The sequence below is a fragment of the Apodemus sylvaticus genome, chromosome 3 (genome assembly GCF_947179515.1).
Source record: "Apodemus sylvaticus chromosome 3, mApoSyl1.1, whole genome shotgun sequence".
NCBI lineage: Eukaryota > Metazoa > Chordata > Mammalia > Rodentia > Muridae > Apodemus > Apodemus sylvaticus.
In genome coordinates, this window is record NC_067474.1 from 119,500,037 (window position 1) to 119,523,393 (window position 23,357).

Consider the following 23,357-nt stretch of genomic DNA (forward strand, 5'->3'; position numbering starts at 1 on the left):
ACTAAGGCAGCAACTGAGGGGGAAGTATTTTGAAAACTAAACAGATCCAGTCTTCCCACCATCAGTTTAAAGGTGCTATCAACATTATCCAACATTTATGCTGTTTCTTCCTAGGGCTCAAAGAGATTCATCCCCATTGATGTCAGTGATTCCTTTATAGATGATTTCACTAAAGCCCAGAGAGGTTAAGAAATTTGCATAAGGTCACAGAGCTGTTTGCAAGGCCACCAGTGAAAGCCATTCAGTTCCCAGAGCATCCTTCACCCTGCGCTCTGTTCCCTGCCAGCCTGTGATGGTAGGGTAACACAGTAATGACGCCAGCAACTTTGTCCATTTATGTACAATTTTTGGAAGGTTCCAGGCAATCTCTAATTAGCTCATTTCACCTTCTGCCCTTTCCTGAAAGGAATCATTTTCACGAATGAGGAAGTGGAGGTTGAATCAAGCAGTCAGAAAATGAGAATGAAAGGCTCTGCTTCAGAGCCTTGAAGATTAAGGCTGTGTGACTCAATCCGAGTGTCATTTGTTAAGTCCCTGATCTCTGCTACCATAGACCCTGAGCCATGCTGATTCCTGAGCCAGGACACATGGCACCCAGAAAGAAGAAACTACCAACCACCATGTCACACCTAGCATCTGACAAGACATTTGGGCCTAGAGTCTTGTTGTCAGACCACTCACTCAGAGGCTGCTCTCCTCCTGAGTTCAACCACGCTGACCATGGAGGACGCAAGGCTTGGGAAAAGGAAGAACCCTGAAAGAGTCAGGGCCTAAACAGCAAATGAACTTAAACTTGAGTGTTAATCTTGTGATGGTCAGTTTGTAACTGCATAATCTGGAAGGAGTTTATTTTTGTCATCTATATGATGGCAATTAAACAGGTATGAGAATTAAATAGACAATCTATAAATGGCACCTATTTCTTGCACAAAGTAAGAAATCTGGAAGTGTTTCTTTGTAGGTTTCTATCCTGTACCCAGCAGAGGGCCTGCCCTCGACTCCAGTCCCTTGGGCAGCAGCTTTGATAAGGCACAGGCCTAGTCTCCTTTTCTGCTTTCTCTAATGGTACCCCATCAGTCCTGGCCTCAGGAGGAGGCCGCTCCAGTTGCTTCTGGGCTTGGCGTTCTCCCTGGCAATCTCTGCTTCTGTGTTGGCCTTACTCTCTCCATCAGAAGCTGCTTGACTTTGAACCTGCTTCAAATCCATAGGATGTTGTAATTCACGATTCTTTCCTCTCCAGCTGCTGTCTTTCCCAGAAGACTCTAACCTCAAAGTCACCCTTCTCTTCCCTTCTGCCATCTCTGGACACCCCTGAAGCCTCACAGGTCAAATCACATGGGTTGCAATCAACAGCTCCTCCCCACCCTGACAGTCAAAGAGCTTGTTCCTTCCTCATTCACTCCTTTACTATTCCCCACTCACCAATTCAGCAGGTCTTTGGTGAGTGCACTGTAATACATCAGAGCCCACCTTAGCACAATGCTGTGAGGAACACTGCATGGTATGGAACAGAAGGAACTATCATGAACAGCCATAGGATGAGGAACCCCAGCCCATCCTGGCCATAACTTCATCTTCCCTGGCTCTCTGACCTTGCAGAGGTTTGACATCATAAGGAATTGCTGGAGGTTCCCTTTCTTATGCCATTAATCCACTATGAATAAGTATATTTCAAGTCCATTGATGTTTAAAGTTAAAGACAGATTGTTTGTTCATGAGCAATAACACATACCCCAAGTACTAGAGACCACACTATCGGGTGGATACTCTGGGTTAGATAACCCATTTGGGTTTTGTACAGGTTGGAAAATATTTGTGGATTCTGATACAGGCTCAAAGTCCATTCACTAATTATGATTTATTGGCCCTAAACTTCTTATGTAAATTTCATCCTCATAACAATCCTTTGAGGCTTCGAAGCAAAGCCCTCTGCCTATGATATTGGGTAGGGGTGAGAAAGACTGAGCACAGAGAGCCCCAACTGTGCCTGATATTGTGTATGGCTAGAAAGTTGCAGAGAAGGGATTGGAACTCAGGCATTGTCTCCATGACCTCTTCATATTAGATGTATGCTTATATTTGGCTGCCCACAGAACTTAGTTTATGTTACCCTTACCTCACCTCTGAGTGGAGTTTGGCTATCCTCACCTTACATATGAGTGTTGGCTTACTCAAGATCCTAAAGCTACCAGGCAGGGATTTAAACTCAGGTGGCCAGTATAGAGTCAGACAATTGAACGCCGCCTAACAATGTCATTCACATGACTCTGACCCAGGCTTGCCTACAGCTAAATCCTTTGGAATTCGACCCATAAAAACAGGCTTTGTTTTCTAGACCCTTGGTCCTCATTTCCACTGATTTGACTCTCATCTGGCCATTCCTCTCATCTACACGACTACTTATGAGTTTTATCTTCTCAGACCATAGCAGCATTCCTTTAACACTCAGAGTTGGATTACCAAAGCATGTCTTACGAGGTTCTACACCATCTGAGGATAAGCAGGACAAAGCTTGGCTTCTTTCACACTAAGAATCTGAGGGCTCCAGGGATAGTCTTCTTCCCAAGACCGCCTTGCTCTTTAAAGGGGCCTGATGCTACCCCACCCATAAGTGATATATTCTTTAGCAGTCCTGAGTTCTCTGTTTCTTGTTCTGATAAAAATTATATACATTTTCTTCCCAAGTTCTGTCTAACACATGTGATCATTTACTTTACTATCATAATTTAATTTCATAATTGCCTAAAGTCCTTTAATATCATAGTTGCCTAAAAATTGGGGATAGCCATTTGTTGGTTTTCTTCTAGTCTAGCACACTATTCTAGTTGGGAGGAGAGTCCTGTGCATAACTAGAACATTGTCTTAGAAAGAGTTTAATGAGTTTAATGTGCTGCCTTCCCACTCCTAGAAGATTTCAAAATATAATCTTTATAAAAGAAATGTGCCTTACCAGGCCTATGCCATTCTTAAGTTGAACAAGGCCATTTTCTGTGCAGGTTCCATGGCAGCTGGGTGAGGAGTGGTACTCAAAACCTTGGTTTTCCCACCTGTAAAATGGTTGGTACTGGTAGCACTAGAGGCACAGACCATGCAAGGAAACTATTGTTGACACAACTGAGAAAAACAAAGTTGTCTTTGTTTTTGAGAACCAGCAGTTCTCAGCCTGTGGGTCAAAATCCCTTTGGGGGTTGCATATCAGATACCCTGCATGTCAGCTATTTATATTATAATCCACAACAATAGCAAAATTATAGTTTGAGGTGCAATGAAATAATTTTAAGTTGGGGGGGGGGTCACCACAACATGAAGAACTGTATTAAGGGCTTGCAGCATTAGGAAGATGAAGAACCACTTGTTGAAAGTTTAAGACATCTTGCATCTGGGGCCGGACACTTTGTTTTACATCAACCCTTCTTGATTTTCACAGAAAGCTCATGCCCTCTATCCATCTCCTACTCAAGTATGGTGTCTGTAACAAGGGTGTCATGACCCAAATCTTACCACTAAGAAGCAGGTTGGGCAAAGTCAATAGCTCATCTGGGAGTAGGAATAAAGTGAGGCCCATTTCTATGTAGAAGATGAAGGAACAAAAGAGAACATTCTTGGCTGGGAAAATGGATTTCATACTGTGTTTGGCAGAATTTATATACTCCACCATCATAAAAATCAACAGCAGTGTATAGACAAGTGTCTGAGTTTGAACTCAGAACTCTTGCTGTCTGGTTCCATATCCTACATAACTAGCAAAGTAACACAGATAAATAGATCCCTAAAACAGTGTTTCTGTCTGAGGTTGTGTGTGTGTGTGTGTTTTGTGGGGGCATGTGCATGCATATGTGTTTGCCCACATATGTAGAGGTCAAAGGAAGAAGTCTAGTGTTCCGTACAATTACTGTCTTATTTTCTTGAGACAGGGAGCTAGACTAGATAGCCAGCAAGTACCAGTTATCTTCCTGTCTCTGCCTCCTGTCTTTCCAGTGCTGATCACAGGTTCCTGTGCAGATCAGCATGGATTTATTTTTGAAATGGGTTCTGGGAAGTAAAATTGAAGTCCTGTGCTTACATGGAGAGCACTCTTATGCATAGATCCATTTCCAGACCCCTGGGAGAATATTTTAAGAATAAGAGCCATGTCCTTCCCCCTCTCTGAGCCCAGAACAACCATAGCACCTAGCCAAAATGAACACTGTAATGCTAACCAGTAAACAGCAATGTGTGCATGTGTATGTGTATATGTATGTATGTATGTGTGTGTACAAGTGCATATATTCATGTGTGTATATGTAGAGTGTGTGTGTTAGTATGGTTTGTGTAGACTCCAAAGAATAACTCATAGGTCATTTCTTCTAATTTTCCAAATACAGCATTTTTGTCTCTAAAGAAAGAAAGAAAAAATAGACAGAAAAAGAAGCAGATGAAAAACAAATTTAAAAGATACCTCTCCCTGCCCGGAGATTGCAGGCTGCCATCTAGGCCTTATGTAAATGTACCCTGGGATCTCCCTGCCCCTGCCCCCTTGACATGGCCATTTTGTCAAGGAGGTTAAGACCTCCTGCTAAACCAGTTCCTTGACCACAAACCCCAGACAGAGCTCTTGCTGCATTCCAGTGTTTCCCATTTGAAAAGTCTCTCTGGAATATTTTTCAAATCAGCTTTCAAGTAAATTCCAAGGGAATGGTCAACATATTTGGAGGGCAGTATTTTATTAAAAACCCAATTTATGCAATGGAACTGGCTAGAATGGCTACAGGTAAGAAGATGAGGAAACTACTTCCCCTGACACATGTGTCTGTTACACAAGACAGGTCTTAATTAAGAAAACAAGTGTCTTCACCCAAAGTGTTTGTACAGTGGCTGATTAGAACTTAAAACACACTTTGCACAAAAGCTACAAAGATTAAGTTTCATGCAAAGATTAAGTAGAAACTTATCTACTTATACTTGAAACTACAATAGCAGTATCAAAGATAAGAGCAGCACAAAACAATTGACTTATAAATGCCTAGTATAGTGTTTCTCAGTCGGTGGGTCACAACCCCTTCTAGTGTCAAATGGCCTTTTCACAGTGGTCATATATCTCTTGTTTACATTATGTTTCATAACAGTAGCAAAATAATAGTTATGAAGTAACAATAACATAATTTTATCATTGGGGTCACCACAAAGACCATGAGGAACTGCATTAAAGGGTCATAGCATTAGAAAGGTTGAGAACTACTGACCTAGTATCTCCCAGGACTGTACTAAGTACTTTGTATCTCTGATGTCAAGGAATCTTCATAGTAACCTGCAAGTCAATACTTTTACCCTACTCTCCATGTGAGGGTTGCAAAGTTCAAGGACTTTAGGTGTCTCTGTCAGCTATTTGATTGTAGAGAGCTGAGAACTACCTTCATGTGGACTCCTGGTTTGAACACTTCTCTGTCCTGAGATAACTTGCCTCTTTTGCTCCTAAGCTTAGAAGAGTTCTGTCTCTTCCTCAGTTGCACCCTGGAGTTTGTGGCATCACATATGTCTTCTGTCAGTTCTTCCCTTTCATTCCTTCCCTTAATAACTGTTCCTCTGTAGTTTGTGACTCAGGTCTGTCTCATCTTAAGCAAATAACAGTTAAACTTTCTCTAAACATTTACCTTGAGTGATATTCTCATTTCTGTTCTATGGCCTTTGCTATATTTTCTTCCTGCAGTCGGACTTCCATGTGAGGTACTCCTTGTTTTCTTTCTATTGAATTCTAAAAATCAATATTGTTAATGCAAAGTTATAGGAATAATTTGTTGAGCAACACCATATAAGTGATGCAGACTCACTTCAGGCCCAGAGAAACTGTTTGACTTCTTGTCCCCACCTACCTGTTCCATCTGTCCTCATGGATCTCACGTCAGCAGCCAGCCATGGAAGTAACCTGGAAGCTGGATTTACTCAGGAATCAAGTCTTTCTCCTCCTCCCCCAGGGGCCGTGCATAGCCAACCCAACTCACACATCGGTAATTTTCCTGTTCTCTTCATCCTAGATTCAATGGCATTCATCATGTACTTGCTAGATGACTGTGCTAACAATTTTCACTTGCTGTTTTATCATTCATAGCCTCTTCTCCTCTCTTCCCTCTAGATAGGAGGCAGAAATTCTAATGCTCAAATTCCCTATGTAGCCTCTTCCAGTGTTCTAAACTCAATACTTTGCTAAGAATGTTCTACCTGTGGTTTTCCTATACCAAAGTTTCTTTTTTTTTTCTGATTCTTTTTTTTTTAATTTTTTTATTCGATATAATTTATTTACATTTCAAATGATTTCCCCTTTTCTAGCCTCCCACTCCCTGAAAGTCCCGTAAGCCCCCTTCTCTTCCCCTGTCCTCCCACCCACCCCTTCCCACTTCCCCGTTCTGGTTTTGCTGAATACTGCTTCACTGAGTCTTTCCAGAACCAGGGGCCACTCCTCCTTTCTTCTTGTACCTCATTTGATGTGTGGATTATGTTTTGGGTATTCCAGTTTTCTAGGTTAATATCCACTTATTAGTGAGTGCATACCATGATTCACCTTTTGAGTCTGGGTTACCTCACTTAGTATGATGTTCTCTAGCTCCATCCATTTGCCTAAGAATTTCATGAATTCATTGTTTCTAATGGCTGAATAGTACTCCATTGTGTAGATATACCACATTTTTTGCATCCACTCTTCTGTTGAGGGATACCTGGGTTCTTTCCAGCATCTGGCAATTATAAATAGGGCTGCTATGAACATAGTAGAGCATGTATCCTTATTACATGGTGGGGAATCCTCTGGGTATATGCCCAGGAGTGGTATAGCAGGATCTTCTGGAAGTGAGGTGCCCAGTTTTCGGAGGAACCGCCAGACTGATTTCCAGAGTGGTTGTACCAATTTGCAACCCCACCAGCAGTGGAGAAGTGTTCCTCTTTCTCCACACCCTCTCCAACACCTGCTGTCTCCTGAATTTTTAATCTTAGCCATTCTGACTGGTGTAAGATGAAATCTTAGGGTTGTTTTGATTTGCATTTCCCTAATGACTAATGAAGTTGAGCATTTTTTTAAGATGCTTCTCCGCCATCCGAAGTTCTTCAGGTGAGAATTCTTTGTTTTAACTCTGTACCCCATTTTTTAATAGGGTTGTTCAGTTTTTTGGAGTCTAACTTCTTGAGTTCTTTATATATATTGGATATTAGCCCTCTATCTGATGTAGGATTGGTGAAGATCTTTTCCCAATTTGTTGGTTGCCGATTTGTCCTCTTGATGGTGTCCTTTGCCTTACAGAAACTTTGTAATTTTATGAGGTCCCATTTGTCAATTCTTGCTCTTAGAGCATACACTATTGGTGTTCTGTTCAGAAACTTTCTCCCTGTACCGATGTCCTCAAGGGTCTTTCCCAGTTTCTTTTCTATTAGCTTCAGAGTGTCTGGCTTTATGTGGAGGTCCTTGATCCATTTGGAGTTGAGCTTAGTACAAGGAGACAAGGATGGATCAATTCGCATTCTTCTGCATGCTGACCTCCAGTTGAACCAGCACCATTTGTTGAAAAGGCTATCTTTTTTCCATTGGATGTTTTCAGCCTCTTTGTCGAGGATCAAGTGGCCATAGGTGTGTGGGTTCATTTCTGAATCTTCAATCCTGTTCCATTGATCCTCCTGTCTGTCACTGTACCAATACCATGCATTTTTTAACACTATTGCTCTGTAGTATTGCTTGAAGTCAGGGATACCAAAGTTTCTCACCTTATCCATCACTAAATTGCTACTTTAAAATTATTCTTTCTTAACCCTGAGTTGGTTGAAGACACGGACACACAAAACTCTAACTCACTAAGCCTGGTATTTGCTCGTATTTTGCCCTCTATCTACACACACACACACATACACACACACACACACACACACACGTACATGCATGGGCGCATGCGCCACATGCACACATACATATGCACACATATACACAAGTGCATCTGACACTGTCTCTAGTACATTGCTTGACAATCCTGTCTTCTGAGAACTATCCCCACACTTATCCAAAAGGGAAATAGTACTTGTATTCTGATAGCCACAGAAGCCTTCCCTCCAACATCAAGCATGTTGATCTGTAATTCTCATCTTTCCTGTCTGATAGAGATCATTGAAATCAAGTGTCTTATTTCTGTGTTGTGTCTAGCAATGTACCTGCCACCAAGTGGCTATTAAGAGAATTTTGTTGACTCCATCAGGTGTAAATAAGCCTAGATCAAAAAATTTTTTAGAATGAAAGCTTCCTGGTATCAGTAGACCTAGTTTGGACATTCAACTGGAAGACAGACCTCACCAGATTAACCCTGGCTGTGATAACAGGGCAGTGCCCACCATGAAGCCATAATATAAGGGAGCTTCAAGTACTTACTCAGTTTGGGTACAGGGAAGCAGGAGAGGTAGATGTTTGGGAAGATCTTCACTCAGTGGGGAGAAAAAGGGGTCCCATCAACATTCCTGCATCTCTTCTGTGGACCAGTTTACACAAAGGCATGAATGATGTTTCCTAACCAGGCAAACTCACTCATCGATAGTCAAAGGCCTGATTCAGGGAAAGGCCTCAGTCTGTGTTCTCCTGGTTAATCATTAGAAGTGCTTTTCTATGTACCAGGTAAAAAAGTACCTTGTCATCTCTTCCCCCCTACCCCCCCCACTCTTGGCCTATAAACCCACCCATAAAGAAGGGCTTTACTCTTTACTGTTAAGGGATTCAGAGCAGTTGTGGACCCTCCAGAGGCTTTGGGATAGATGTGGGTTCAGGAGTGCAGGCTTTTTTTTTTTTTAATATTTTTATTTTCTATATTCTTTGTTTACATTCCAAATGTAAACAAATCTCACCAACACCTGCTGTCTCCTGAGTTTTTGACCTTAGCCATTCTAACTGGTGTAAGGTGAAATCTCAGGGTTGTTTTGATTTGCATTTCCCTAATGACTAATGATGTTGAGCACTTCTTAAGGTGCCTTTCAGCCATCTGAATTTCTTCAGGTGAAAATTCTTTGTTTAGATCTGTACCCCATTTTTAATAGGGTTATTTGGTTCCCTGGGGTCTAACTTCTTGAGTTCTTTGTATATATTGAATATTAGCCCTCTATCAGATGTAGGGTTAGTGAATATCTTTTCCCAATTTGTTGGTTGCCATTTTGTCCTTTTAACAGTGTCCTTTGCCTTACAGAAACTTTGTAATTTTATGAGGTCCCATTTGTCAGTTCTTCATCTTAGAGCATAAGCTATTGGTGTTCTGTTCAGGAACTTTTCCCCTGTGCCCATGTCCTCAAGGCTTTCCCCCAGTTTCTTTTCTATTAGTTTCAGTGTGTCTGGTTTTACATGGAGGTCCTTGATCCACTTGGAGTGGAGTTTAGTACATGGAAATAAGAATGGATCAATTCGCATTCTTCTGCATGCTGACCTCCAATTGAACCAGCACCATTTGTTGAAAAGGCTATCTTTTTTCCACTGGATGTTTTTGGCTCCTTTGTCAAAGATCAAGTGACCATAGGTGTGTGGATTCATTTCTGGGTCTTTAATTCTATTCCATTGGTCCACTTGTCTATCACTGTGCCAATACCATGCAGTTTTTAACACTATTATTCTGTAGTATTGCTTGAAGTCAGGGCTACTGATTCCCCCAGAATTTCTTTTGTTGTTGAGAATAGTTTTAGCTATCCTGGGTTTTTTGTTATTCCAGATGAATTTGAGAATTGCTTTTTCTAACCCTGTGAAGAACTGAGTTGGGATTTTGATGGGGATTGCATTGAATCTGTAGATCACTTTTGGCAACATGGCCATTTTAACTATATTAATCCTGCCAATCCACGAGCATGGCAGATTTTTCCATTTTCTGAGGTCTTCTTCGATTTCCTTCTTCAGAGACCTGAAGTTCTTATCGTATAGATTTTTCACTTGTTTGGTTAGAGTCACCCCAAGATACTTTATATTGTTTGTGGCTATTGTGAAGGGTGTCATTTCCTTAACTTCTTTCTCAGCCTGCTTATCCTTTGAGTATAGGAAGGCAACTGAATTGCTTGAGTTGATTTTATAACCAGCCACTATGCTGAAGTTGTTTATCAGCTGTAGGAGTTCTCTGGTGGAGGTTTTCAGGTCACTTAAGTAGATTATCATGTCATCTGCAAATAGTGATAATTTGACTTCTTCCTTTCCAATTTGTATCCCCTTGACCTCCTTATGTTGTCTAATTGCTCTAGCTAGAATTTCAAGTACTATATTGAAAAAATATGGAGAGAGAGGACAGTCTTGTCTCGTCCCTAATTTTAGTGGGATTGCTTCAAGTTTCTCTCCATTTAGTTTGATGTTGGCTACTGGTTTGCTGTATATTGCTTTAATGATGTTTAGGTATGGGCCTTGAATTCCTGTTCTTTCCAAGACTTTCACCATGAACGGATGCTGAATTTTGTGAAATGCTTTTTCTGCATCTAATGAGGTGATCATATGTTTTTTTCATTGCGTTTGTTTATGTAGTGGATTGCATTGATGGATTTCCTTATATTGAACCATCCCTGCATCCCTGGGATGAAGCCTACTTGATCATGGTGGATGATCATTTTGATGTGTTCTTGGATTAGGTTGGCAAGAATTTTATTAAGTATTTTTGCATCAATGTTCATAAGGGAAATTGGCCTGAATTTCTCTTTCTTTGTTGGATCTTTGTGTGGTTTGGGTATCAGCATAATTGTGGTTTCATAGAACGAGCTGGGTAGAGTTCCTTCTGTTTCTATTTTGTGGAATAGTTTGAAGAGTATTGGTGTTAGGTCTTCTATGAAGGTCTGATAGAATTCTGCACTGAAGCCATCTGGTCCTGTGCTGTTTTTGATTGGGAGACTTTCTATGACCCTTTTTATTTCTTCAGGTGTTATGGGACTGTTTAGATGATCTATTTGATCCTGAATTGGTTTTGGTGTCGGATATTTGTCTAGGAAACTGTCCATTTCCTCCAGATTCTCCAGTTGTGTTGAGTATAGGCTTTTGGAGTAGGATCTAATGATTTTTTTTTTTAATTTCCTCAGTTTCTATTGTTATATCTCCCTTTTCGTTTCTAAGTTTGTTAATCTGTATACTGTCTCTGTGCCCTTTGGTTAGTCTGGCTAAGGGTTTATCTATCTTGTTGATTTTCTCAAAGAACCAGCTCCTGGTTTTGTTGATTCTTTGTATGGTTCTCTTTGTTTCTACTTGATTGATTTCGGTCCTGAGTTTGATGATTTCCTGCCTTCTACTCCTCCTGGGTGAAATAGCATCTTTTTGTTTCAGGGCTTTCAGGTGTGTCATTAAGCTGTTAGTGTATGCTCTCTATCCATTTTCTTTTTGGAGGTACTCAGAGCTATGAGTTTTCCTCTTAGCACTGCTTTCATTGTGTCCCATAGATTTGGGTATGCTGTGTCTTCATTTTCGTTAAATTCTAAAAAGTCTTTCTTTATTTATTTCTTCCTTGACCAAGGTATCATTGAGTAGAATGTTGTTCAGTTTCCACATGGGTTTTGTGTTGTTTTTGTTGCTATTAAAGACCACTTTTACTCCATAGTGATCCAATAGGAGGCATGGAATTAGTTCGATCTTCTTATAATTGTTAAGATCTGTCTTGTGACCAATTAAATGATTGATTTTGGAGAAGCTACCATGAGGTGCTGAGAAAAAGGTATATTCTTTTGCTTTAGGATAAAATGTTATATATATATATATATATATATATATATATATATATATATATATGTATGTTAAATCTAATTGGTCCAAAGCTTCAATTAGTTTCACTGTGTCCCTGTTCAGTTTCTGGTTTCCTGATCGGTCCCTTGAGGAAAGTGCAGTGTTGAAGTCACCCACAATTATTGTGTTAGGTGCAATGTGCGCTTTGAGCTTTAGTAAAGTTTCTTTTATGAATGAGGTTGCCCTTGCATTTGGGGCATAGATGTTCAGGATTGACAGTTCTTCTTTTTGTATTTTTCCTTTGACATGCAAGAAGTGTCCCTCAGAGTCTCTTTTGATGACTTTGGGTTGAACGTCAATTTTATCTGATATTAGAATGGCTACTCCAGCTTGTTTCCTGAGACCATTTGCTTGTAACATTGTCTTCCAGCCTTTTACTCTAAGGTAGCATTTGTCTTTGACACTGAAGTGTGTTTCCTGTATGCAGCAAAATGTAGGGTCCTGTTTATGTATCCAGTCTTTTAGTCTATGTCTTTTTATTGGGGCATTGAGCCCATTTATGTTAAGAGATAATTAGGAATAGTGATTATTACTGTAATTTTTGATGTTATTTTTTAAATTTGATTGGTTATCTTCTTTTGGGTTTGATGAAAGAAGGTTACTATCTTGCTTTTTCCAGGGTGAAGTTTCCCTCCTTGTATTGGTGTTTTCCTCCTATTATCCTTTGTAGGGCTGGGTTTGTGGATAGATATTGGGTAAACTTGGTTTTGTCAAGGAATATCTTAGTTTCTCCATCTATAGAGATTGAGAGTTTTGCTGGGTATAGTTGTTTTGGCTGGCATTTGTGTTCTCTTAGAGTCTGCATGAGATCTGCCCAGGATCTTCTAGCTTTCATAGTCTCAAGTGAGAAGTCTGGTGTGATTCTGATAGGTCTTCCTTTATATGTTACTTGGCCTTTTTCTCTTACTGCCTTTAATATTCTTTCTTTGTTTAGTACATTTGAGATTTTGATTATTATGTGACGAGAGGTATTTCTGCTCAGGTCCAGTCTGTTTGGAGTTCTGTAGGCTTCTTGTATATTCATGGGCATCTCTGTCTTTAGGGTAGGAAAGTTTTCTTCCATAATTTTATTGAAGATATTTGCTGGCCCTTTAAGTTGTAAATCTTCACTCTCATCTATGCCTATAATCCTTAGGTTTGGTCTTCTCATTGTGTCCTGGATTTCCTGGATGTTTTGGGTTACAAGCTTTTTGCATTTTGCATTTTCTTTAACTGTTGAGTCCATGGTTTCTATGGTATCTTCAGCATCTGAGATTCTTTCTTCTATCTCTTGTATTCTCTTGTTGATATTTGCATCTATGTCCCCTGATTTCTTCCCAAGGTTTTCTATCTCCAAAGTTGTCTCTCTTTGAGTTTTCTTGGTTGTTTCTACTTCTGATTTTAGATCCTGGATGGTTTTGCTTAGCTCCTTCACTTTCTTGTTTGTGTTTTCCTGTAATTCTTCAAGAGATTTTTGTGTTTCCTCTTTCATGACCTCAGCCTGTTGACCAAAGTTCTCCTGTATTTCTTTAAGTGATTTTTGCGTTTCCTCCTTATTGGCTTTTGTATTCTCCTGAATTTCTTTCAATGATTTTTGTGTTTCCCTTGTTAGGGCTTCTAACTTTTGATCCATTTTCTCCTGAATTTCCTTAAGTATGTCCTTCATGTGTTCCTGTACCAGCATCATAACCAGTGATTTTAAATCCAAATCTTGTTTTTCTGGTGTGATGGGGTATCCAGGACATGCTGTTAAAGGAGAATTGGGTTCAGATGCTGCCATTTTGCCTTGATTCCTGCATTTGCCTTTTGCCATCTAGTTCTCACTGGTGTTAGTTGGTCTTGTTGTCAATGCTGTACTCACCAGTGCAAGCTGCCTCTTCCCAGGTGGCCTCTGGTGCACAGCTGACCTCCTGCACTTCCTGGAGACCAAGTGCTGTGGGCCAGGCTGTTCAGATCCCGAAGCAGACACCTGAAGGCTCCAGCCTGGGCCTACTGGACTCACCAGAGCACCCTGACTCCTCCCAGCCGGCCTCCTGGTGCCCCTCTGGCCTCTTGCAGGGCCTGGAGACGTGGTGTTATAGCCCAGGCTGTTCTGGATCCCGAAGCAGAGATCTGGAGGCTCCTGCCAGAGGCCTCAGGACTGGAACCTAAGCTCTGTGGGGCCAGACCCACAGGAGCATGCTGTGTCCTCCCAGCCTGCCTCAGGGTGCACACCAGGCCTCTTGCACTTCCTGGAGACCGAGTACTGTGGCCCAGGCTCAGGAGTGCAGGCTTTTAAGTGCAGACCTGTGTTTGCAAAAGGAATGGTGTTTGTGTGAGCAGCGGTGGGATCTGAGATTTGTCACTGACTTTAGTGGCCCTGTGTCCTCCCTCTCTGAGCTCAAGCGGCTAGCTAGGCTGCCTAAACTCTGCTTGCTAATTCTCTCCTTTCTGTTATGGAAGCCTCCAGTTAATCTAAGCAGGTGAAATCTGGCTCAGCATCCTGGAACTGGGTATAACTCCTCACTCACTTACTGTCTATTCTCACTGTTGTTGGACTCCTTCCTTGTGCCCAGAACAGCATTCACTAAAGGTCAAGATGCCACTAAGGAAGAGGCTAGCATCCTGGCTTCACCCCAAATACAAGTAGTGCTCATAGACATCTGTTTCATGAGATAAGGCAAGATTACAGGAGAAGCAACAGTTACTAGCAGTAGAGATAAGCTGGCAAATAGACAGTGTGCTCCTGCCCATAGTACCCTGCAAGGCAATGGCAGAAATCCTAATTAACACTTACCCAGTATTCCTAGATCCATAGGAGAGAGCATAAAAAGGTGAAAATGGTTGACCTAAAGACAGTCATACTTGGCTCTACACACATTATGTGATTTGGGGCAATACTTTGAAGCTCTCAAAGATTCAAATCCGTAAACTCTAAAGGGTTATTAATGCTGTTACAAGGCTGTTCTTCTAGATTCTAGAAACTAATTATGCAAAGCTTCTCAGCACAGTGCTTGATACCAAGTAAGTGCTTTGTATATTTATTTTGCTTTAGGCCATTTGGGACACCCAAAGATGACATGAACAAGATACTAAGTTATTTGTTTTCCAACTGATCACTGAGTACATTGGTTAATAATAAAGACAGTATGTGGTAATTTCCCTCAAAGTAATGCACCCAAGGAACTCATAATACACATGTGAAATTAGGAAACAGAGAAAGCTGTGGAGAGGAGTTAGAACAGAAAGGTAGATGAGAATGAGATGGATGGATGGATGGATGGATGGCTGGCTGGATGGATGGATGGATATATGGTAGGTAGATAGATTAATGCAAGCAAATAAGAGTCTACTTGTGTTAAGCCTGTTATTATTGACTGTCAATGAATAAAGAAAATAGATAGTAAATGATTTGTCAGAGGACCTGAAGGCATAAATAAATGAAGGAAGACATGTATGGAAGATCTGGGGAAAATACAATTAAAAAATGATTTAACCAGCATACAGTCAACAGAATTTGTACTCCAGCAGTCGCCTAACCTTAATCCCAATCCATACAAGATTTCTGTTGATAATTCTCCATTATTAGTGGTCTAGCCTCAGGAGACCAGAGAATGAACCACAAATGTTCTATGGACAGTGTCTAATACTAACAGCTCCTGTTTATTGGCATTATGCCTGTTCTTTACATTATCTTAAGTCCTCTCAAGTGCCAAGGAAGGTGTTTGTATACACATTTTACAAACAACAAATGAGATGCCCAGATCTTGCAGCTAAGTAAGCTAATTAACCCCAACCCTAACCCTAACCCTAACCCTAACCCTAACCCCAACCCTAACCCTAACCCTAACCTTCACCCCCACCCTAACCCTAACCCTCACCCCTCACCCCTCACCCTAACCCTAACCCCTAACCCTAACCCTAATCCTAACCCTAACCTTGGGATCTACACAAGGTCTTTAGGGTTCTATGTCCTGCCAAGTTATATCTGTCTATAAAACACATTTCTGTGCATCAGAAAGACATTTCCTGAGAGTCAGTGTTATCCAGCCTTGGAACTCTCTTCTCAGTTCAGGCTTTTCCTGAAGGAAAGGATAACTCTTTGTACCGCCAATGCCTGCAGGTCCCTCACCAATTCGTTTTATTCTTTTTAATATGGTACTTAGACCCATCCCTTGCAAATCTCATTTCTGTTTCATAAATCCATCCTTTGTTCTTTCTTTAAATTAGAGTTATCCAAAGTGAATCACAATTTTAATGACTTGCTCTTGATTTTATCCAGGCTGACCTGAAAGAGGTCTATTATCTGTCCCATTGCACAGTCTAGCATCTCCTCTCCAAAAGATGTATTAGGGACTTAAGCTATTCAAGGGATTCAACTGAGTGTACATGCTTGGGTCACTGTAATTTGATTTATCAGACTCTTAAAGAGTGTCCTTGATAGACTCAGTGGCTGCCTGGGGGCTGACTAGGGAAGCTTACCAAAAGCCATGCCATCTGACCTTCAGGACTCAGAGGCAGTAGATGATGTCATTGTGTAAGTAGAACTGTCCCTGTGTAAGAAAGAAAGTGCTTGCCTCTGACAGGGAGGACTTCCAGAATTAGATCTATTCTTCCTGACTGGACAGACCTTTGATGTTGGGACTTAGGACTTCAATTTAGTTTTATTGCAGGCAGGCCTACTATGTGTCAGACACCGTGAAAAACACTGATGTGGACAAGCTAAGATGCACTTTCTGGGCTGGAGAATCTTGCAGCTGTAAACAACCAAAAGGCTCCAAGGGAAGACACCTACACAGCACAGAAATATTCTGGCCTTTCCATCTATACTTCAGCCAGAACACATTCTGTACCCACAAGCAGCTTATATCTTTGAGAGGCAATATAAAATACTGGTTAAGGGCTTGTCTTTAGGGTCACATCAATCAGACATTTTATTTAAGCACTTTGTTTCTCAGTTTCTTGGTGATAAAACAGGGGCATTGATAACACCCATTTATTAGGTTACTATGGGAATTAGATAGTTTAATGTAAATGAGGTATAGAAAGCAGAGCCCAGCACATGCTAAACATGGTTATTGGTACTAGCAATTACTGCTTCAAAGAAGAAATGCCTCTGTGTATTAAGTCCAAAGTTGCTTCTGTCCACTAGATCTAATTCTGTCCCTGCGGATCTCACCAGGCTCAAACATCGTTTGAAAACAATCAATGCTGCTTGGGTACATTGATTTTTTTTTAAGTCATTGGGGGAGGGAGTTGAGGGGTCAGGGCACCTGTGTGTTGTGGGTTTTTTTGTTGTTGTTGTTTTTGTTCTTTTCCAGAAGAAAATGCTTCTGAAGCTTTGCCATGTAAGGTCACAGTTGTCACCTGTCCTCAGGAGTGTCTGGAAAGCCAGTGATAACTGCTTGGCTACTCAGGGCGATGGGGGTACATAGCTGGACATGTGGATGTTTATTAAACAGATGCAGTATGCAAAAACTTCTGGGTTTGGTGAAGTGGAAGCTGAAAAGATGAACACAAAGCGATGCCTTGCTATGGTGGCTTAGAACATCAGCCCTGAGACGCCATCTCAGTTCAAACCCTAACTATTATTACCTGGTAGACCTGGGATCTTGAGCCACTCACTTACATTTCTGACTTGTAAAGCAAGATGATAATAGTAAATGGAGCCAAGTGGAGCAGCAGGAAATGGACCTTGCCAGGCTGATCGTGAGCTCACAAGCCTTCTGCCTTAGCTTTCCAGGTTTTGGGATGATAGGCATGCTACTATGCCAGGATAAGAGCAAAATGGCTTTATGTTACATTATTTGGCAAAGCCCTTAGAATACAGTAATTATAAACTAATGTTATACAAGACTAATACATAGTCTATACATTCATAGTCTGGCTGCTATACAAAGAGATGAATACAGATGGTTATAACTAAATGTAAATCTGCTCAAAATGCACATCAGATAAACAATCAACCATGGAAGGGGAAAAAAGATGAAGAAATTGTGTCTGAAAAGATGATGCTGGATTGAAAAGCTTGTAAGCTGGTAGATTAAAAAGTTTCTTCCATCCTGGGTTTATCAGAGATTCTTTTGGGCAGCATATCACACCAGGGGGACAAGGATGTCAGGGAGAAAGACTCTCAGAAAGAGACAACAGCAAAGAGGCAGAAGATGAAGCTCAGTGTCTGCAGGACGGCTGGGGACAGGGAAGGAAGGGGAATGGAGAAAACAGAGGACTGGAATAGCAATATTTGAAAGAAAGACAAGGAACGTGACCTTCAATCTTCATGCCCGTCATTCCCAATGGGGTGCTGTTTGCCACCAAGAGACATTTGGTACTTTCTAGAGGCAGTTTTTATTAGTCATGATTGGGAAGGTACCATAGGCATCTCCTGGGCAGGGGCCAGGGTTGCTGCTAGACATATTATACTGCAGTGAATAAGGGAGTTCTACAACCAGAGTAGCCTGTCCAATATTTGATGCTTCAGTATTTAAGAAACTCTTGCTCAGGAGGGAGAAAGAAACAAAGTAGACTGAAACCATTTGAAGTCCATCTGGTTCTTCTGAGGCACTCAAAGTTATGTAGCCTCTTAAGTGGGAAAGAGCTACTGAGAGGTTTAAAGACGTATGGGAGGAAGCACTGAGAGAACTTGGAAAGAGTGACCACATGAGTGGCACTGACGGGGATTATTTACTTCATGGGTCTGTGAAAACTAGCTGGAAACACGGAGCACATCATGGGGACTCAATAAATAAGAAACTTTTACAGGCTGGAAAGATGGCTCCGTGGGTAAAATGGCTACTGAAGAACTGTGGTGACTGACGTCCAGATGCCTAGAGCCTCTCTAAAGCTGGATACAGCAGCACACTCCTGGGACCACGATGTTCCCACAGTGAGAAGGAAGCCAAAGGCAGGGCAACCCCAGGAAATCCATGGCCAATTAGCCTGGAGTATAAAAAGTATAAAATAACAAACAACAAAAAGGCACTGTCTCAAACAAGATGGAAAGCTAGGAGTGACACCTGAGATTGTCCTCTGACCTCTCTCTACATGTACACTGTGGCACACTTATGCCCACACTCATATACAACAACACGTGCACTACATCACACACACACACGCACACACATACACACACACACATGCATATACAGGCGCGTGTGTAAATATACACAAACAGTAACAAGTAAAAATACTTAAGATAACATCACTAATATTGTGTGTGTTTCCAGGAGGTTTTAAATAAACTGTCCCAGTTTTGGATCATTTTAGATTCTCAGATTATATTCTCCTGATAATATAGAAATCTTGCATGTTCCCTCACGTGGGTCCCCCAAGGTTGCAATCTCTCCAAACCACTCCTTTATTTAGATATCACCAGATTTTCACTTGCTTTTCTGTTGTAGAATGCAAACCAGAATGCAAAGATATACATAGCCTCTGTATGTTTTATATGCATATTTGTTGAAAAATAAATGTATTTGCAGTGCTTGCCGTCAGCCCTGTCTTGAGCTCGGAGGACGCCTCAGTGAATTCAGCAAGAGCCTTTTGCTTTGGTAACATCAGCTGTCAACTTTGCCCAGCAGTTCTCGGGATGCTGTCTTGGCAAAGAATCAGGTCTGCAACTGATGCTACCCTGTAACAGAAATTGCTATATTAAGCCAAGCTATAGCTTTTCAATGCTTCCCTGTAGAAAAATTAAATCTCTCAAATTTAATGCTCTGTTTAAAGAGATTCTAAAGGAAGAAAACCTTTTGTTTACAGGTATTCTCAAAACGAACAAACAATAACAAAAACCACAGAGGAACTTTAAACAGAAATACAGAAGAAATTGCTGAGCCTTTGCAAACAGTCCTCAGTATGTAAATATGAGCGCATAATGCTTCTGCGCTCACACTCCAGTGGGGCAGCCAGTGTCTGTGGTCTTTTGCTATGGCCACTCTTGAATCTGTAAAGAAAGAAGCCAGCCTGGGTACCTGGCCAGTCAGGGTCCTGTCTTTACCTCTGTCCCTCCTGGTTTCCTCTCAAGTCATTTCCTCCTTGTTCTTCCTTCTCCTGGTTCTATACCCCAAGTCCTGATACCCATTTGCCTCTTCTTCTTGTCTTCTTTTGGTTTGTATTACAAATGCAAACCATTACTCACATTTCATTGGAGAAAGCTAAAAATCTTCAAGTAGATGTAAAGTAGATGCAGAGAACTTTAAATTATCCATAGTCTGCAACTCCATCACTATTAATATCCTCTCATTTTGCCTACTGCATGTGTTTATACAAACTACAAACACTATACACACTATACATGCACCCATTACACACCTACACACACCCACTACAAATACACATGACACACACTTCACACACACTGTACACATACTGCACACAAATACATGCTGTGCACACACACAGTGCACACACAAGTACACTGCAAGACACACGTGCATGCTGCACACACACACACCCTTACACCTTCTTTCTGCCTAGCATCATCAATCACTGTTTAAATAGCCCAAGTACTGTTGTGACACATCACCATGCCTTCCACACTCTGATTGGTCATTCCATGTTGTTCTGTTAGTGAACAATCATAATTTCATCGCAAAGGTCTATTCTCAGGTCTTCATCTACACTTTAACAAATACTCATTTCAACAAACATTTGTTGGGTACATCATTTGTAAAGTTTAGAGGCACAAACAAATAGCTCCTTCACTTGTAGCATAATACAAGAGAATGTCCAGAATGGAAGGTTTAGTCAAATGAGGCTATTTATAACATGAGCCAAGAAGAAGCCAAGTTTTGGTTGCAAGCCTTGATGAAGGTTTCAGAGGCATTGGCCAAATGAACATCCCTTGTTTGTGGAGTCATATGTGGTAATCTGAAGTGTGGGATTTGCCAAGGGCCTTGAGCCTAGAAGTTGAGCTAAGTCTTCCTGGATGGCCAGCAGTTTAGGAAGGCTCCTAAGAAATGAACGTTCCAGGACAGGGTCCCAGGATAAATTGGTTACCCTAAATAGCCCTGAAAAGTGCAAATATAACAAGTTGCCTCTCTGGATCAGATTATGAAGCAGTAAAGGAATGGGAGGGTATGATAATCAGGTGGATGGATATATCAGATGCAGGAAGAGGGGCTGCAGTGCCTGACTGCCAGAGTGACCTGCATTTGACCAGTTAGTCTGCATGCCTAGAAGGGAATATTCCAGAACAGAGCAACTCAAGGACCTGAGAACCAGGGATAGGGTCTGTGAGGGTGCCATGAGCCTTATCATTCAGGCCTCTGAGTTGTTGGTGGCAATTTGAATCCTATCCTAAGACAGGAGTATTGGGAGGTTTGAGAGAGGCATAGTAAACACAGCACTGAGCTTTAGAAGGGGTACTGCATGCCACGTGGAAACCATGTGAGGTAGGGGAGGGGACAGACATTAGAGCTCTTGCAGTAATATAGGGTGATAGAGAATATACCAGAAAGTGTGGTGGAGAAGAGAGGCCACAAGCAAGCCTAGGCTTAACCCCACCTGACTATCTTCATCAGGAAATTTCTTCAAAATTATTTAACTTTTGTTAACCTTAACCTTATCTGTGAAGTGGGGATTAACAAATTGTGGGAGATAAATGAAAATGCATATGAAAGCAATGAGCGATGACCTACTGCTTAATTATGAAACTGGTGGAATGCCATAGGAATTAAAGTGTTGAATCTCTCTCTCATCTGCTCTTGAAGCCAGTGGCTGGCCATGAAACAGCTTGAGCCACTGGTCAGATGGGAATGGATACTGCACACATCATTCAAATTCTATCTACCAGGTGTGTGTGTGTGTGTGTGTGTGTGTGTGTGTGTGTGTGTGTCTGTGTGTGCACATGTGCATGTCTGTCTGTCTGTCTGTCTCTCCGTCCTTCTTTCTTTTGACCACAGGAATAATGTTTTGTTCTATTAGTCCAAATAGTTTGTGCTATTATAGCTTAGCTGCTACGGTCTTTTCTCTTAAGAAATAGCATTCCCTGCACCCCATTCCTATTTCTGCTTCACTCAGATCCTGGCTCATCTGCTCTGTGGATCCTTCTCTAGGTCTTTCATTCCAAGAGTTACTGCTGCTACTTGGATGATTAGTTCTACCTCTAGCAGACATTATCAGCTTTTATTATACTTATTTGATCTGCTCTCTTATGACGTCACAACACTATTTTTCTAATAAGAAAGTAAGAAAAAGCAAAGGTATAGGCACTGCTTGATTTGCCTTGGGTTTTCTCTCGGCTTGCCGTTCACTGGACAGCTTAGTCCCTGACAGGAGCAGGAGGCTGAGGAAGTTCTGATGGGTGTGGTTGGCATGGCCATGTTACCCTCTGATTAACATTAAGGAAACTAGCGGAAACAGCATTGTTTTAGTTAGTTTCTATTGCTGTGGTGAAACACCATAACCAAAAAGCAAGTTAGGGAGAATGGGTTTATTCAGCTTACACTTCCACAGCACTGTTGATCATTAAAGGAAGTCAGGACAGGAACTCAAACAGGTTAGGATGCTGGAGTCAGGAACCTGGAGGGATGCTGCTTACTGACTTGCTTCTCTTGGCTTTCTCATCATGCTTTCTTACAAAATCCAGAACCACCAGCCTAGGGGTAGCACCACCTACAATGGGCTGAGACCTCTTCTATCAATCACTAATTAAGAAAATGCTCTATAGGCAGATCTTAACAAGGCATTTTCTCAATTGAGGTTTCCTGTAGGCTTTATCCCGGGAATGCAGGGTTGGTTTAATATACGGAAATCCATCAATGCAATCCACTACATAAACAAACTCAAAGGAAAAAACCACATGGTCATTTCATTGGATGCTGAAAAAGCATTTGACAAAATTCAGCATCCTTTCATGCTTAAAGTCTTGGAAAGAACAGGAATTCAAGGCCCATACCTAAACATAGTAAAGGCAATATACAGCAAACCAGTAGCCAGCATCAAACTAAATGGAGAGAAACTTGAAGCAATCCCACTAAAATCAGGGACTAGAGAGGGCTGCCCCCTCTCTCCTTATCTTTTCAATATTGTACTTGAGGTACTAGCTTGGGCAATTCGACAACATAACGAGGTCAAAGGGATACAAATTGGAAAGGAAGAAGTCAAACTATCATTATTTGCAGATGACATGATAGTCTACCTAAGTGACCCAAAAAACTCCACTAGAGAACTCCTACAGCTGATAAACAACTTCAGCAAAGTGGCAGGTTATAAAATCAACACAAGCAAATCAGTGGCCTTCCTATACTCAAAGGATAAGCAGGCTGAGAAAGAAATTAGGGAAATGACCCCCTTCACAATAGCCACAAACAGTATAAAGTATCTTGGGGTGACTCTTACCAAACATGTGAAAGATCTTTATGACAAGAACTTCAAGACTCTGAATAAGGAAATGGAAGAAGACCTCAAAAAATGGGGAAACCTCCCATGCTCATGGATCGCCAGAATCAATATAGTTAAAATGGCCATTTTGCTAAAAGCAATATACAGATTCGATGCAATACCCATCAAAATCCCAACTCAATTCTTCACAGAGTTAGAAAGAGCAATTAACAAATTCATCTGGAATAACAAAAAACCCAGGATAGCTAAAACTATTCTCAGCAACAAAAGAAATTCTGGGGGAATCAGTATCCCTGACCTCAAGCAATACTACAGAGCAATAGTGTTAAAAAAT